The sequence below is a fragment of the Colobus angolensis genome, unplaced genomic scaffold (assembly GCF_000951035.1).
Source record: "Colobus angolensis palliatus isolate OR3802 unplaced genomic scaffold, Cang.pa_1.0 Scaffold204, whole genome shotgun sequence".
NCBI classification, from domain to species: domain Eukaryota; kingdom Metazoa; phylum Chordata; class Mammalia; order Primates; family Cercopithecidae; genus Colobus; species Colobus angolensis.
Window position 1 is genome coordinate 417859 of NW_012115200.1, and position 17900 is coordinate 435758.

Genomic DNA, 17900 nt, shown 5'->3' on the forward strand with positions numbered 1-17900 from the left:
AGGGAGGGAGGGAGGGAGGGAGGAAGGGAGTCTCAGTGTCACATTAGTTGCACTGAATAAAATGTTTCATTAAAAATGCACACTGAAACTGGTGCCACTGAATCTGGGGCAGTAAGATGACCCTCAAAACACATCTTTCTTCCTATGGTGGCCAGATGGTGGGTCAGGCACTGGAGGGTGCTGACATCTGCTGGGACAGGAGCTGGCTTCAGGACATGGGAAGGAGGAAAGAGCCATACTGCCCTTTGTTACAGGAGCTTTGCCATCAGCTCTCGTTGCTGAAATGTGTGTGAGGCAACAACCTCATGGTTCTCTGAGGGGTTCCAGACCCCAGTTTCCAGAGGCCCAACGGCGTGGCTCAGCAGGGATGAGAGCGCAAGGCCAAGGCGAGTCCTTGCACGGTTCCTGTCTCACAACCCCTGAGACTCACCTCCCACTGGGAGGGCATCCAGCCTTCACATCGCGCCCAACGGCCCAAGGGAGGGTGGAGTGGAGGCTTTCTGCACAAGGATACCAGGCTGCATGGCAGGAGCATGACGTGAGTTGTGAACCGCAACTTCTGCTTTCCAAAGTCCACCTCCTGGGATGGGTCACATCACAATCCTTGTGGAAAATGGAAAAATAAACTTCCAATTATAAATAAAACTCTCAGTGGGAGGTGTTGCTTGCTTCCCAGTAGGGGTGAACCAATTGCAGCCCGATAGCACTGCTTTGAACTAAAGAGAGCAGGAGAGTCTAAAGGTCCCATCCCAGATGTTCTCACCTAGGGGGTGGGTTCAACAGGATGACTGTGCCCTGTCACACACTGCTGACCCGGGACCCAGGACGCAGGGCAGGCAGGAAGCTCCAGAGGTGGGTCTCAGGGAGGCTGAGAAAAAACTCTCTCTCCTCCGAGGTGGCAACTGTGCCGTTCACTCGATGGTTTATGGAAGGATGACTGCAAACCGGGTGCAAATCACAGGAACTCTAAGACGTCCATCCAACCCCAAATCTAGAATTCCCCTACCTAGTTTCACATCTGTTGTATAAAAGTTTCTCCATCCGATACAACTACAAATTTTAATTAACGCTTCTTGATCTTATTAATGTGTGTAAAAATATAATCAAACAACAAATTATAGCAATTTGCAATTGAAAGATATTAAACTAATGCTACGTGCTTCAGAAAAAAATTACGCTGATATGTAAATAAATGCAAATACAGATTTCCTCACTGTATTTAGTGCCTACTTTCTGAGAAAGGCAAGTCACTTAAAATCTTTATTTCTCAGTTGTATTCGTTAAAATAATGCATGTTAATTATATTCCGACATTCATCTGACAAATAACTGATAAGTTACACAATGTAACTACTAATAATCCATGCAGCCCATTTTATTATCTTATGAAATTAGAGATTGAACATTGATTATGACTAATAGGGGATTTCATCCAATAAAGACAGCACATGAAGAGAAGTATATAAAAATTGGGTAGCTGGCTTTTGAATAGCTAAAAGGGGCTATGTTAAGTCATTAATTAACAAAGACGAATGCTCTGGGTGAAGATGGTAATAGTTGTACTTTTTTAGACCAGAGATGAATTATTTATTTCTACCCTAGCTATACCGTAGAGTGCACACAGAGTTTGTTTAGCAACAATAGTAGAAATATATTTGCTACAGGGGCAGCCTGGTAATACTGCTTGTTAAGGCATGCTATTTGTAAGCAAATTTATATGAAAAGTATGCCATGTCTAATACTAAACTACTCCAGCCTCAGACTGAAGGGTGATTTTACAAACGTCCTGCAGTACTCCATCATCCCTTCATTTTAATGTCTTTATTTTATGATTTTGTTGATGAAATACTACTTACTCAGTGCTCAAAATCCCTTTTAGGCTGCAGGCACTGGCTAGTTGACATGGCAAGCTATATTTTACGGCCATATATTTCAGCTCTCTCTGTCCAAGTTGGAGGACACAGTAGCCAAGATGGTTTTTCATCGTAGAAATATATTTTCATATTTATTTATTGATTTGACTAATGTATCTATTTTTCAATTCACATGCTTATGTTTCAATCCATTAAAGTGATTCATGGTCAAATAATATGTTATTGCAAGTACAAAGAGGAGATAAAAACCACTGCACATTTGCTCTAACACAAGAACAAAAATAATAAAAAAAAAGCATTGCATGATTAAATATAGTTTTAATCCCCAAAAGATCAAAACTAAAATGATGTTTTTAATTATTTCACAAAAAGACATAAATAAAAGTTTTTTGAAAAAGTAGGATGCAATTACCTATGAAATCAGTTTCCCAGTAATAAATATTTTGTGGATGTTTCTTAACAAGATTAAGTACTCAGTACAGATTTAGCATCAGGCATGAAATTAACAACAAAATAAAAAGTAAAACAGGTTTCCATTATTCAGCAGGAGAAAGCTAAGATGACAAAAGCTGACCAGCTCCAAGGCATAGGAGCTCTGTTCACCAAGGGCCTTGCTAAGACCAGCACTGTGCGGCTGTGTTGTTAGGATCCTAGGTTTTCGGGTGAAGAGAACCAAGCACACCTGCTTTCCTACTGGGGAGCCGGGCTGCGCCTAGCCAAGCCCCTTCTGTTTGGCCCCAAAGGGGCCCTCAACTACAGAAGGTTGAGGAGGAAACACTGCAGGGCTATTGCTTCTCAGCACCTGTCTCCCTGAGATCTCACAACAAACTTCATTTTCCAGGAATGTTTGTCTAAGAACTCTAAAGCTTTGCAATGATTACAACACACACCTATGCACCCATGTGCACGTATGCATGCATGTACTGCATGTGCGTGTTTGGAGAAGGAGTATATTATTTCAGGACACACTACCTTGCTAAGCCATTCTGCTTAAATACAGAGGGTGAATTCTTCAGAGGGGCATAGGGAAGTGCAAAGCCTAAACTAACTCAAGACAAGAGAGGAAGCCAACTGATTCTCAGAGCAACTACTGAGTGTCCACTCCAGGAACAATCAAGTCTCATGGTCAATGAGCTGTCATGGAAACAGAAAACTGACAATAGAATGGGGTAAAAGAGCAGCCACCGCTCCCAAGAAGAATGGGGGAAAGCAATTGACATTGAAGGAAATGGACATTTTAAGGTAGGTCTTAAAGGGGAAGTCAGATTTTACAAAGGACTTGGGAGTACCTTCAAGGCAGAGAATACAGGACAGTGAGGGTCCTGGCTCCCTGTGGAGGGTGTGATGTCCATTGTGGCAAAGTGGGAGGTGCCTGACCAGGCAAGGGCAAGGCACAGAGGGCAAGGCCAAGGCCAAGGTGTTAGGACGCTTCAGTCAATATCCAAAGGCTGTTCACTGCTCGTCTGCTGTGAGCACGGTACTATGCTGAAAGAGCTGGGTTTAGCCTCCTGTCTGTCCAAAATATTCTCTGCAGAACTGGCCAGACGTTAGCTGCCTGTCAAAGAAATCTGGAAATAATAAAATTATTACTGGTGGTTGGAGAAGGGCTGTATCTCATTATTATCATCACATGGGGTCCTCTCCCACCTAGCCTCTGCTCTTTTTCACAGCCTAACCCGGGAGGCCTATATTACAAGTGCAGAAGCGTGAACCTCCCCGTTGGCTGCTCACCCCAAGACAGGTGCCTCTTGCTCCTGAGACTGGGGTTAGGGTCAGGTGATGTCCCATGGGAAGCTGACGCATTCTTCCAGAAAAGACTCCTGAGCCTGTGTGTGCAAGGACAGAAACTACAGATGCAATTCATGCCCTTTTAGGGTCTGCATGCTATAGAATTGGAGAACATTTGAAAGATTTAGCCAGGAACTTGGGAGATGCCTGAAATAGCCTTTCTAAGCATGTCCAGGGACTGAGCTCGGATCTTGCTCCCTATCATGCCTATCTGCCCCAAACCAGGTCAGCTGTTCTTCCCTGGTCTGCAGAACTTAGAACTGCCTTCCTGTTCCCTGCTGTCTTCCTCGTCTGTCTCTCTTCGCTAGACTGTGAATTCCTAGGCTGAAGGAGCTGCATCATGCACAGGACACAGTAGATATGCAATATATGAAAGAATGAACGAGATGCCCCATCCTCTGGAAGCTATCCTGGAATCAAGATTGCAGGAATTTAAGAATAAGCAAAAAGAAGAAAAATAAAAAGAACTCACAATCCTATGGTCAAGAAACATCCATTTCAACATTTTGGCACTTTTCCTTTCTACCTTTTTCTATGAGAATTCACACTTTTCATATTAACCGTTGGATCAAGCCATTCATACTGTTATATTGCCTGCATTTTACACTAGATATTTTATAACAAATAATTTTTCTAACTTTTTCTCATAACCATCTTGAGTGGTTGCCTAGAATATCGTGGTATGAACATACCATGAATATACCACTGTTTGCATTTCTTTCCATCATCAAAGATGCTGCAACAAAAATCTCTGAAGCCAAGTCTTTCTAAACATCTATAATTAATTCCATAGGATAAATCTTAAAGTGGAATTTAAAATACCATCAAATCTTTAACCAGACAGACTATACCAACACGATTTACCTTTATCTGTGTCCATTATCCAATACCCTCCCAGCATCACTCAGCATCAGATATTATCATTAAAATGTTTCTATAACTAAAATTTTATATAAGCTATTTTATAAGTAAAACAATACTTTATTTTTATTTGCATTTTATTACTGGGCAAGTTTAGAGATTTTATGCTTATTGGCCATTTATATTTCTCCTCTTTAATTACTGTTTTAAATCTTCTGCATATTTTTCTTTCCATACTTTAACTTTTTATTTAATATTTATTAGTTTGTTGTTACTTTTAACTGCAGAGAAGCATGAGGAAGAAAGCTAAACTTCTTCATAATCTCACCCCAATGATCTCTGTTGACTTTAAAAAAACAAAACATGTAAATATTAGAAAATTCAACAGCATGCCTTCTTTCTAACCTCAAAACCAACTCCAGTTCCACTTTTGAAAGATAGTCAGTGAAAATACTATTGTTTTCTACCGTATAAACCACATTACACACACACACACACACACACACACACACACACTCATGGAGAGAGAGAGAGCTCTTTACCTTGCTTTCATAGTTAATAACATAGATTAGAGATTTTCTCATATAACCACAAACCATATTCTTTTTCCCAATTGCAGAATATCTATCACATAGATGTACCACAATTTCTTTAACCATTACCCATGCTGGACACATTGATTGCCTTTACTGGGGTTTTGCTACTTTAACAATACCACAGGCCGGGCGCGGTGGCTCAAGCCTGTAATCCCAGCACTTTGGGAGGCCGAGATGGGTGGATCACGAGGTCAGGAGATCGAGACCATCCTGAGCTACACGGTGAAACCCCGTCTCTACTAAAAAAAATACAAAAAACTAGCCGGGCGAGGTGGCGGGCGCCTGTAGTCCCAGCTACTCGGGAGGCTGAGGCAGGAGAATGGCGTAAACCAGGGAGGCGGAGCTTGCAGTGAGCCGAGATCGCGCCACTGCACTCCAGCCTGGGCGACAGAGCTAGACTCCGTCTCCAAAAAAAAAAAAAAAACAATACCACAGTACCAGAATGAAAATACTTGTGTGTGTGCATGTGCACGTTGCGCAGAGAGAGAGAAAGAAGAAGGAGAGAGTCCTTTGTGAGTACCGGGACAAATTCCTAATGATAAGAATTCGCAGCTTATATTTGTCTTAGTGACTTAAAAGAATTCTTTATATTGAAGATGTTAACGCTTGAATTGTAATATAAGATACAAAAATTTTGTCATAATTTATGACTTGCATTACAACTTTTTAACTTGGAAGTGCATTTTGGAAATGTACTTTTCTTTCTTAGTTTCTACATGTGATACCACACTTTAAAAGGCTTTTGTCATAGTAAGAGAAGATCAACTTCTACACAGATGTTTTCCAGTACTAATGTAGATCTATTCTTAAGCTTAAAATATTCATCTTTCTGGTACCTATTTTTTTTTTCATTGTAAGGTAGAGATCCAACTTTTTTTTCAAATGCTTAGCTAGTTACCCCAAACTGTTGACCAAATAATCTATCCTTTTCTCACTCCTCTAAAATGCCATCTTTATTGTACACTGCATTATGTATGCCTCTTTCTGAAATGTCTTTTCTGTTCTATTGATTTATTTATTCCTGCACCAAAAGCACATTGTTTTAATCACTCCAGTATTTTAATATCTAGTAGGTCAAGTCCTCTCTCATTATTCTTATTTTTCAAAATTTCCTTGGCTCTTCTCAGCCATTTATTTTTCCAGATGAACTTTAAAAACATTTTGTTAAGTTCCACCCCAAATCCCACTGGGATAGAATTGGATATTCATTGAATTTGTAGATGAATTAGGCGAAAGTTGACATCTGCACTACTAAATCTTCTCATTCAGGAATATTATTCTTCATATTCACTTAAGTCTTTTTTTCTGTCCCTTGGCAAAGTTTTAGATATTTTAATACTTTTCTAGGACATTTTGTAAGTTTATTCAGACATATCTTATATTTCGGTTGCTAGTATAAACAAAGTCTCTTTGTTATTATGTTTTCAGTTGTTTCCATTGTTTCCTGTACAATAGTTTAATATTAGTTAAAATATTTAGTCTTAGTTAATATTATAAAAAATTAGCTAATCTTAATATGTTTTTAATTGATTCCATTAAGTTTCATAAATAGAGTCACATTAACTACAAACAATGCTAATTTCCTCTCCTCCATTCTAGCCTTTATGTGTCACTTTTCTTAAATTTTTAAAGAAATTCTGTAAAACTTACAAGTAGCCTTTTAAAATAGCTTTCATAGCATTTCATCTTGTGCTGTTGCTAACTGCAGAGGACATGATCCTAGACAGATCTGGAAGGTGGAGGGATGGTCTTATATCAATATTGTTTTCATGTTAAAGAAACACCCTTTTGTTTCCTTGTTATTATTATCAAGAACAAATATTAAATTTCACCAAATAACTATTCCGCATTAAACAAGATGTTCATGTGTGCTTTTTCCAGTGCCCTACAAAAGTTAAAAAGTGCTACCAGATATCTTCAGATGATTCCTTGTTGCATACTGGGAGTACTATTAAACAGCCACAGGACATCATTCTCAAGTTTGGAATCTCAAGTCACAAAAGTTTGAGTTCAAATCTCAGTTCTACTACTTCCTGATTATATGACAATGAGCAGCTCCCTCAACTTGTCCAGGCCATGGGACCTTCCAGAATATTCCATGAGATCTATTGCACAAGCACATGCACCACAGATGTGAATGTTAGTCATCATTTTGAATACCCTCTTTCACTGGGCTCAAAATTTATTTAAGATGTTCATATCTATTTTCATAGGTTAAATTGATTTATGGCGGGTCTTAAAAATATCTTTATCTAGCTTTGACATCAAATATCTTCTTCTTTTAACAAATTGAATTGAAAAGATTTCCTCCTTTTCTCTGCCCAGGAATTAATTGTAGCTTGGAAGTTGGAAAGAAGTGAAAATCCCATTTGAAACCAGTGGTGATTGTTACAGTTTTGGGTGGTAGAGGGGAAACTGCTTTGTTGTGTTTGGGCTTTAGTTTCAGATGGTGAAAGAGTCCATTCAGGTTTTTCTATCTTACATTGATCACCATCTCTGCATCTAGTTACATATGTTCCTGCAGCCAACATTGTGAATGGGAAAGTGATTTTTGCATTTTATTTTGCTCCTATTAATGGGAAGATACACTCTTTTTTTGTCTTTTCAAAAAACCAGCAGTCAATTTTATTTACCAAACATCTTATTTAACGTTTCTATAACATTCTAATAGGTAATTCTATTCTTACCACTTCCTTTCTCCTACTATTCTCAGGTCAATTTATGCGATTTTGTGTCTCCTTGAGTGGAATGGTGTTTTTTATTGTTGATAATATTGGAAACATTAACAGCCATACATTTGCATATTGGTACAGCTGTGGCCACATCCCATGAGGCTTCTTATGCCCCATGCGCATATTATTTATTTCAATAACTGTAATTGAGGTTTGTTTCTTTTGCCCATTTTTACTGACCTATCTTTTCCATTCATGGGAAAAGATGTTTAATTTCCAAGTAGTTGTTTTGTTGGTATTGTTTTTTAAACTGCTATTATTTTTCTGCACTGTCCTGAGAGACTGTGTCCATATATTCCTTTGGGAGAATACATGGATGTTTTCTTTTAGAATATGTGATAAATTTCTACATGTTCTATGGACATTAAAAAATAATGTCTATTTTGGGGGGGTGTAAACTTTATTATATATTAATTATACTATTAATATTCCATACACTAATTATTGAAATTTCTTACATCGTATAATATTTTTCACTTGATACTAACAAGAAGTATGTCAAACTCCCCCACTAAAATGGTACTTGTGTCATTCACAAATATCTACCAGTATTTCCTTGATCTGTAGTCACTATTAACATCTAATGCTCTGTGCTGTTAGAGTTTATATTCATTAGACTGAAGCAGAAGTTCACCCAGGAAACATGGAGAAACAACTTCCTTCTGACTCCACCTACACCAGTCACTCCAAGACTGCTTCTTCCCTGTTCTCCAGACTCAATCTAGGGCAAGTCCTATGGCGTTTCTGTCATTCTTAGGTAAGAGCAAATCCCCTGGTCACTTCTGGTTACAAAAATAGTCTCAGTTCAGAGCCTCATCTGTCCAGTGTAATATTTTCACCCTCCTAGCTTCACATAAAATGAAAGCCGATCCTTCCCGCAGCTCACACCTACCGCAGACAGAGCCTGGAGTCAGCGCCCCTGCCTCCTTCTCTCTGCTCTGCCAGCTTCCTCCCCTGTCCCCCCAACCCCCAGGCCTGCTGTCATCTGTCCCCTCTGGGGATCAAATGAGGGAGGAGGGAGAGGGGAGGGGATTGCAGCCCTGGCACCTCCAAGCTTCAGGTCTCAGTCTTTCCTTTCTCCTCCTCATCTTCCTCCCTCCCCTCCCCTCCCCTCTCCTCTTCCTCTCTCTCTCTCTCTCCTTCCAACATCGGGAGCCAATCACCTCTAAGCATCTCTCAGCCAGGACCTCGACCTGAAGCGTGGGCCATGGGAAAACAGCCGGAAGCCCCATGCCCAGTGGCTGCAGTCACTCCTCACCGCAGCCCTCCTTTCATTAACCGCCTGGCAGGGCACGGCAACCACAGCCTCTCACACTTTGGAGCTCACACTTTGGAGCTCCAACGCTGCAGCCAGCCTTCAGCCCCTAAGCTGCAGGGCCATACAGCACGTTTCCAGGAGCTTCTCCCTGAGGTCATGAGAAGAAGCCCTCTCTGGCACAAAGGTTAGGGAGGAACCCACAGCAACCAACAATTCTCTCCAGAGAAATAACCTTCTAATCCCCATCTCCTCTCGCCAACATGGACCTTTTATTCCCCAGGAGCCAGAAAACTGGGTTTTGACCACCCTGTTTGCACTTCCTGCCCAGGTGGGCTGACCCCTCACTTTTGGAAAGCAGGAACCAGCAGCCCCACGTCCTGGGGCCACAGCCAACTCTGAGACTAAACTCGTTTCACGTTACCAACCTCTTCCAAAATTCATCATTAGTCATAATGGGTGCCAATACAAAACATATACTCTTACTCCATTTAACGACTTTTTCGTTTTATTGCCATATTAATTCATTCTGGTATGCAGTAGCCTCATATATTTTTAGCCACCATGTAGTCTTATATATGGTTGGATTATCTCCTTTTACATAGACTTAAATCTTTGCCTTTTAATGTAGTAATTTATTCCATTCCTATTTATTAGGATAATAGATGTATTAGGTCTTACTTCTGCCATCTATATTATGCTACCTTTATGTTTTATTTTTCTGTCATTATCGTCTGTCTTGTGCTTTGCTGATCAAGCTCCCCTGACATATATACATACATATATAAAAATATTTTAAACATTTTGTCTGTTATGTAAGTTTTTAGGGCTGCCATAATAAAGTGCCACAAACTGAGTGGCTTAAATCCATAGAAGTTTATTATCTCACAGTTCTGGTGGCCAGAAGTCTGAAATTAAGGTGTTGGCAGTACCAGGGTCCCTCCAAACCCTCCAGGGGAGGAGTCCTCTTTGCCTCTTCTGGATTCTGTAAGCCCCAGGTGTTCTTTAAGTTGTGGAAACATCATTCCAATGGTTGCCTCTGGCATCACACCGCATTCTTTCAAGGACACCCACTGTATTGGATTCGGGGCTCACCCTTCTTCATTATCACCTCGCCTTAACAAATCACATCTGCAACAGTCTTATTTCCAAATAAGGTTGCATTCTGAGGTACTGGGGCTTGGAACCTGAACATTTTGGGTGGGGGGAGGCAACACAATTCAACTGGTAGCATTTCTTCCCTTGGGGTACCCTAGAACTGTGGTGAACCCTGGTGCTTTCGAGTAAGCACTCAAAAACTACTTACGAATGAATGGATTTAAAGGGAGGACAGGAAAATTAATGCCTGGGAGCAAATCCCACCTGTGGATTACGCTCGGCTTCTCATCCTCTGTGGCCTCCTGGCAGTGGTGCCCACCTGGGCTGGAGGAAGGAGACAGGCATGAACTCTCAGGATCGAATGCGCTAACAGAGCCTGTCAGGATGTGAGTCTGCTGTGGACCCAGCTATCTGTCACTGACATGAGAAAGTCCAAGCAAAGTCATGTCCCTTTTTCCTAAGAAATGGGAATAGCTCGGAGGGACAGTGTGGGCTCTGTCACCTCACTGAGCCATCCGCCATTGTTCGTGGACATATTGTGAGGTTGTAACTCTGTTGCAGGTCCAGATACCTGCAAGCAGTTGGTACTTTCCCCACTGCCCCTCCCCTTAATCAGTTTCTTCCTAGAAATTCCTATTAGAGCTTCATCAGGCAACTTTCCAAAAGGCAGAAAAGCTCAGGTATAAAAATCGATCTGTCCTGGCTCCTTGGCATGTGCAAGTTTAGATTTAAGATTTACTCCTTCCAGGATCTTTTCCAAATTCTGACCTGTGCTTTATCCACTCCTCTTTATTTCTTAGACATAGCAGCCAAAGTTCTTAGGGAAGAAGGAAAACACTAATTTCAATGAATTCTATTTAACTCTAAAAATAATTCAGACACGTAGAATATGGATGATCAAAAATGCCCCATCCTCATCTCTAAGTAAATGGTGAGAATCAACTTCCCCAAAATGGTCCTCCATTAGAGAAAGCACAAATCAGTTATTGATATTCACAAAGATAAACATATGTTTATTATTTGCATGAAGAGCAATATGTTAAGCTTCATATGCCATTAAACAAGCTCTGGAAAATATTTTGATCTAAAATATTTAGTTGAAAAATATATATGAGGCCTCTAGAGTGATAACTATATATTGAATAAAAATGTATACCAACCCAATATAAGATATGATTCATAGTTTTTTCTAGAAAATACACTCATATCTAGAAAAAGAGAGCAAAGTTCTGGAAAGAAACAAAACCAGATGTTCTTTTCAGGGCTGGCCCCTAAATGGAGTAACCTTAGAAGGAAAACAGCCTCAGTTCAGGGCCATGGGCAGTTGTTTCAGGGGAGCCGGGGGGAGATTTACCCATGCAACGTGATTCCAGCAACCCAGAAGGAAAAAAAATTAATAACCTAAGTAAAAAACCAACAAAAAAAAAAAAATCAAATCTACAGTCACAATCCAACCATTGCAGTGGCTGTTTCAGCGGAACTTGTTTCTGAAATCTGAGCAATTGGACAGAAATTCTTGGAGAAATGTTCAGACCCTAAGACAACCCCCCTCCCTGCCTTTCCATCCTCTGGTGCAAACCTGTGCCTGCACTCTGATCTTCTCAAAGCAGGAGAGCAAGTTGGGCAGCGTCTCAGAGCTGTTTGTGTGTAAGAGTTTGGTTTGAGAAACCCGTATCTCTTCCTGTGGTCCACAAAGCAAACCCCAGTGTAAAAAGAGGTTCATCCCTAGGCTGACGTTGTCCAGACCACCCTCCCCAGGCAAGGTGTTATTCTTCATAGGAGAGAGTATTTGCCCAAGGTCTGTGACGGGAACTCGGACTGCAGAGGGGAGAGTGAAGTTTGACTCTTCATCGCCTCTTCCTCCAGCTTCCTAATACTTTTCTGGTTGTTGTTTCAGATGATGCTAAACTCCTTCCCTGAAATAAAGAACAGCCTGCAAGTTCAGCACTGCCATGTCCTTACTTGCTAGTTCAAGTTCTCACTATTATATAAAGTGGGCAAAGGCGTAGTCTCCCGTAGACACAGGAAGAGTCCTCGCTGCTTTGCTTGAGCAGTGAAATGGGAGGCCATACAAGTACAGAGAATACTTTTCAACTCAAGGCCAAGTAAGTGAAAATCCAGCACGGTCTACGCTTTAATCACCAGGATCAGCAGCAGAAACCAGCAGCTCCACATTCAGGCCAGGTCTCCTCGTAGTTTCATCCATGACACAGTTAAGAGACAAGTGGATGTCAGCCTGGGGTTTTGTGCACTCAATGTCAACAGGAAGCAGAAACAGGCATTGAAGTCTTGCCCATTTTAAGTATCATTCAGTCTGCTTGTGTTCACTGTAAAGAGTAGCGGCAAATAAGTCTGCATTAAATTTCCCCAACTATATTAAAAGTATACTCTGATTTTGCATGTTGAAAATGTTTGTGCTTCTTTTAAAATTTCATTCAAATGATACTGAACAGAAAACTGTTAAAGAGGGACACGTGATATGTGGATCTGAAGGGACTGAAAGCCTTGGGAAGCTGTGATCTTCTGGGATAAGCCTGAATGACCATGTTTGCAGCAACTGGAACCCCAGCACTCATGGGCATGGCTAGATACACACGGAGTCTGGCTGCTGTCGCCTGCTCAGCTTCATCTCACGGTGACCCTGTCCCAGCTCATCCCACTCTCCCATCTAAAGCCACGTTCCAAGGTCCTACCCAGCATCCTGGCGCCCTGCTCCTTCCTGCCCCTGCCTGGCCTCTCCTTAACCTCCCTGGCATCTGCCTTGTGGGATCCTCGAGCATTTTCCCTCTGCACCCTCTCCGCACCGTTGGGTGTTAAAAATATTATTCCCTTCCCAGTTAAGTTTGTTTCAAGTGGGTGTTTTGGTTTCCTGTGGCTGCCATAAACTCACCCAACCTGGGGGCGTCTAAAACAAACAACAGAAGCTTCCTCCCTTACAGTTCTGGAGGCCGGGAGTCTCAGGTGAAGGCGTTGGCAGAAGTGGTTCCTTCTGGAGGCTCAGAGGGAAAGTAAGTTCACGCCTCTCTCCTGGCTTCTGGTGTGCACAGCAGTCCTTGGTGTTGCTTGGCTTGCAGACACATCTCCCCAGTCTTTGCCTTCATCTTTGAATGTGTCTTTGTGTCTCTCCTCTTCTTGTGAGGATACTAGTCATATTGGATTAGGGGCCCACCCGACTCCGTTATGACTTCATTTTAACTAATTACCTCTGCAAAGAATCTATTTCTAAATCAGGTCACATTCTAAGGTTCCTGGAAGGACATGAATTTAGGGGGGACACTGTTCAACCCAGTACACTAGGGATCTGACCTTGAATTTTAATATGCTACTCTCAGTGCACCTGGTCCAGTACCCTAAGCTGAACAAACAGTCCAGAATTAGGCACTGGTGATTAATTTTACCTTATCCTGTCTTGTCCCAGTATGGACACTTGACCCAGCAGAGAAGACACACGGGTGTGGCCCATGGAGAGACTTACACAGATACTCTATGACCTCTTAAGTTGCCAGAAATCACGTATGAAGGGCAACAAAGGATTGGAGACTTTGCAGAGAGAGCCCTGTATCAACACGTGCCTCGAAAGAGTTAAGCTTCTGAAGCAAAGGCTACAGAGTTAGTGAAGCCACAAATGCTGGGGGAACTGCATGGGTGTTCAGCCCTGCAAGATCCCTTCTGAGCACAGTGCAGGCAAATGCTGGCATGGAAAGGACCCCCAGATGAGCCAGGAAGTCTTCCACTCCATCATGAAGAATTGTTCTCCAGAGTGGGGGCCAGCGGGGACGTGTTTGAAACACTTACCATATGTGCCTGAGAAGGGTCTAATTTGTCCATCTTGAAATTTTGCCTTTCTTTTGAAAGGATAGTTAATTTAAAGTAATTTGTTTCACAGGTGAAAGCCTTTTTCCAAGTGTTTAATATATCACCCTTGGTTGCCTGAACAATTAGAAATTGTCACCAAAGAAAAATGTCGCAGTTCATGTAAATAACTGTTTACCTAAAGGAATGGGAACCCGTGAGAGTCAGCGTACTTTAATGAGGCATGACAACAGAGAGAAAGCCTGGGCCGGCTGCATCTGCGAAAGCTGACATTGCTTATGGTAAAAATTGGCCAAAACAACTATTATTTGTTTTTTTCTTGTCAGAAATAATGTAGCTTGAAAATTTTCAACAGGCAGCATGAGCCCAGACCATTTGTTACTTCTAATGGCCTAATTGTTCTCCTGGCAGATATAAAAAATTGGGGCACTTGTATCATTTACCTAAATTTCTAATTAATGCAATGGCAAAAGAGAAATTGGAGCAGGAAAAAAAAGTTGAGCAATGTGACTGTTAGCCGTTATGTAACCCGTCTTTGTTAAGTTTCCCACTATTTTCCCCAACAGCAGGTACCTTTGATCACCAACTAGATGTCATACTGTTTGTTTCAACAGGAGGAGGGAAAGATATATAACATTTGCTCAGATCTTCAGGAAATGAGGCTTCTGCTTTCTTAGCAAGCAACAAAAAATCCCATTGCAATGAAAGGTGAGTTACATACAGTTGGCATTTCCTAAAGAATTTGTACTTCTACCTACCCCTGAGTAGCAGAGACATACATTCCACATCTGTGTAGCTCCTAGACCATGCTCGGGCATAGATTCTAATCCATACATCTGCAATTGGATTTCTAATTTTAAGGCTTTGGCATATAATGAATCATCTAATATTTGAAAATTCCTGGAATCATGCATAGCTGTAAAACAACCTCTTACTATTGAAGTCTTAACATTCTGTCTGTTGGACCCTTGATGATGTTTCTCTTGCAGTTCAAAATAATTCCCCTGAAAACGGAGGTAAAAATGCATTCCAGAAATGAAATCATGGCTGACATTGACAAAGCTATAATAATGCGAAACAGCAGTGCCCACTGTGTTTTCCTTAGAATGACAATTCCATGAAATGCTTGGTGAAAAAAAAATCAATCTGAGGCATACTAGCTTTTCTTCTTAGTGCCCATTGATACATGAAGGGTTCTGAGATGTTCTGCAGTAAAGAATCGTCTTACAAGGTATTCAGATTCTCATTTGTCAAATGTATTTGACTTCACGATCCTTATTTTTACATGAAAAAAATCATATCCTTCAGAAAAGAAATCTGTGGAGCCTAATTCTGATAATGAAGTACTTACTGGTTTGTGAAGGAATCCATTCCAGTGATAACACTAATAATTGGATTAACAGAGATGAAGTGAAGGGAACACCTAGTGAGAGGCTGGCGTGTAGTGTCTAATAGACGTTAGTTGGCTAGTGAAGAAAGAAGAGGGGGAAATTGTTCTTCATACCGAAGTTTAAAACAATACCTTCTGAGGCTTTCCTCCACGGCTTAGAGAATCAGAGACCAGAACTAACCACAGGTATCCGAGAATGACCAATGCCCCCTCCTTCAAATCACCTCTGCTCCAAAGGACAAACTTCTGATTCCCATAACAGCAACTTACACGGAAAGATTTCCCTATCCTTCAAAAGCGGTCAATGCCCTCTGCATAGAGCCAGCTTCTGAGAATCCTTTCCAAAACGTGGCATCCTGTGCCACCTCCATTATGGTAGGCTCATTCCATGCAGTTATTTTTACTCTCTAGTTCCAAATATTTAATTCTCTGAGAGCTGGCATATTTTGAGTCCGGATCAATCAGATTCTCAAAATAGCTTTCATGGGAAGCACTGTGACGTCACTTGTCTCCGTTTTATCTTCTTTCTCTCTAGTTCCCAGCCCATGGTTGAAATTTCCATGATTTCACATATTACCTGTGTGCTAGTGGCCCCACATTTTATTTCCAGTCTGTGCTTACCTTTTACTTGTGATCTCTACTTGGATATCTCAACTTAAATTTTACATGGAATCCCCTGCCTTTCCCCCAAACTCTGTAGTTCCAACCCCGTTTCCCCACCCATAATAACAGAATCCAGCTGGTTTCTCGAGCTGAAAAGCCAGGTATCTTCCTTGATTGCTTCCTTGAGCTCCGATCCAGTTCATCCACCAGATCTGTAGGGCCTACCACCAATCCCCATCATGAGCAGGTCCAGTTCCTTCTACGGTCCCTGCCTTATTCGCGTCTCGGCCACTGTCCACTCTCTGTAGCTGCTACAGTGGCCTCCTGACAGCTCGCCCTACCTGAGGCTTGACTCCCTCCTGTCCATTCTCCAGAGAGCAAATGGAAGGACTTTAAACCTAGCAGTGAATACAGTGTTATCACTTCCTCACACAAATCCCTTGCAAGGAATCACAGTGACTTTCAAATAAAATCCCAACTTCTGAAGATAAACCTTGGGTTAAGGTCATCTGTCACCTTCTTTCTTCTCTAGCCCATTCCCAAATGCCACCTCCTACTCCCTTGTACCCTGGCAAGAGAGCTTCTGGAAGCTTCTTCTAGTAAGCAGCTTCTTCTAGCCTCGGAGCCATCACTCAAGCCGTTCCTTCTGTCTTGGAAGCTCGTCTTGCTACTCCCCTTCTCCCTTCCCTTCCCCTGGCCAATGCCCACTCATGCTTGGGTCTCTTTTGATTTTCCTCTTGCTATTACATGTACCTCATGGCTGTGCTTACACAGAAATCCCTATTTCTCAGACTATTTTCTTTCAATCATCACTTTGAAGATTCTTTTTTTTTTTTTTTTTTTTTGAGACGGAGTCTCCCTCTGTTGCCCAGGCTGGAGTGCAGTGGTGCGATCTCGGCTCACTGCAAGCTCTGCCTCCCAGGTTCACGCCATTCTCCTGCCTCAGCCTCCCTAGTAGCTGGGACTACAGGCGCCCGCCACCACGCCCAGCTAATTTTTTTGTATTTTTGGTAGAGACGGGGTTTCACCATGTTGGCCAGAATGGTCTCGACCTCCTGACCTCACGATCTGCCCGCCTCGGCCTCTCAAAGTGCTGGGATTACAGCCATGAGCCACTGTGCCCGGCCCACTTTGAAGATTCTCGATTCATGTTGACACACTGCTCTCCAGAAAGGAAAATCATTTCGTCCTCTATAGGGTAGTATAGGAATCTGCCAGTATCGTCACACCTGTGTCCATTTCCTTCGGCTGCCATGACAAAGTACCACAGACAGGGGGCTTAGAACAGCACACGTATGTTGTCTCAGAGTTCTGGAGGTTAGACATCCAAACTCCAGGTGCTGGCACGACCAGGCTTCTCTGACTGGTCTAGAGGAGAATCCTTCCTTCCCTTGTCCTAGTTTCTGGTGTTTGCCGGCAATGCTTGGCCTGTAGATGCAACACGCCAGTGACATGACATCTTCTCCCTGTATCTTCACAGCATCTTCCCTCCATGCATGTCTGTCTGTGTTCAAATTTCCCTGTTGTACAAGGGCACCGGTCTTACTGGATTAGGAGCCACCCTGATCACCTTGTTTTAACTTGTTACCTTTAATAAAGACCTGATTTCCAAGTAAAGTCACATTCTGAGGCCCTGGGAGTTAGGACTCCAACATACAGTTTTGTAGAACAGACACGACTCAACCCATAGCAATGCCCTGACCAGCTCCTCTCTTTACATTATCATGTTTATAAAATACTATCTACCTGCTCACTCCCGGTTTCTTTTATTTCCTGTAGCATAGCCATTGGTGAATTTGTACACTTGCTCATTTTTCTTCATCACTTGAACTTCTTTTGTGGATTTCCAGTTATGCCTTTACCACATTCAGTCCTGACAGAAATTCTTCCA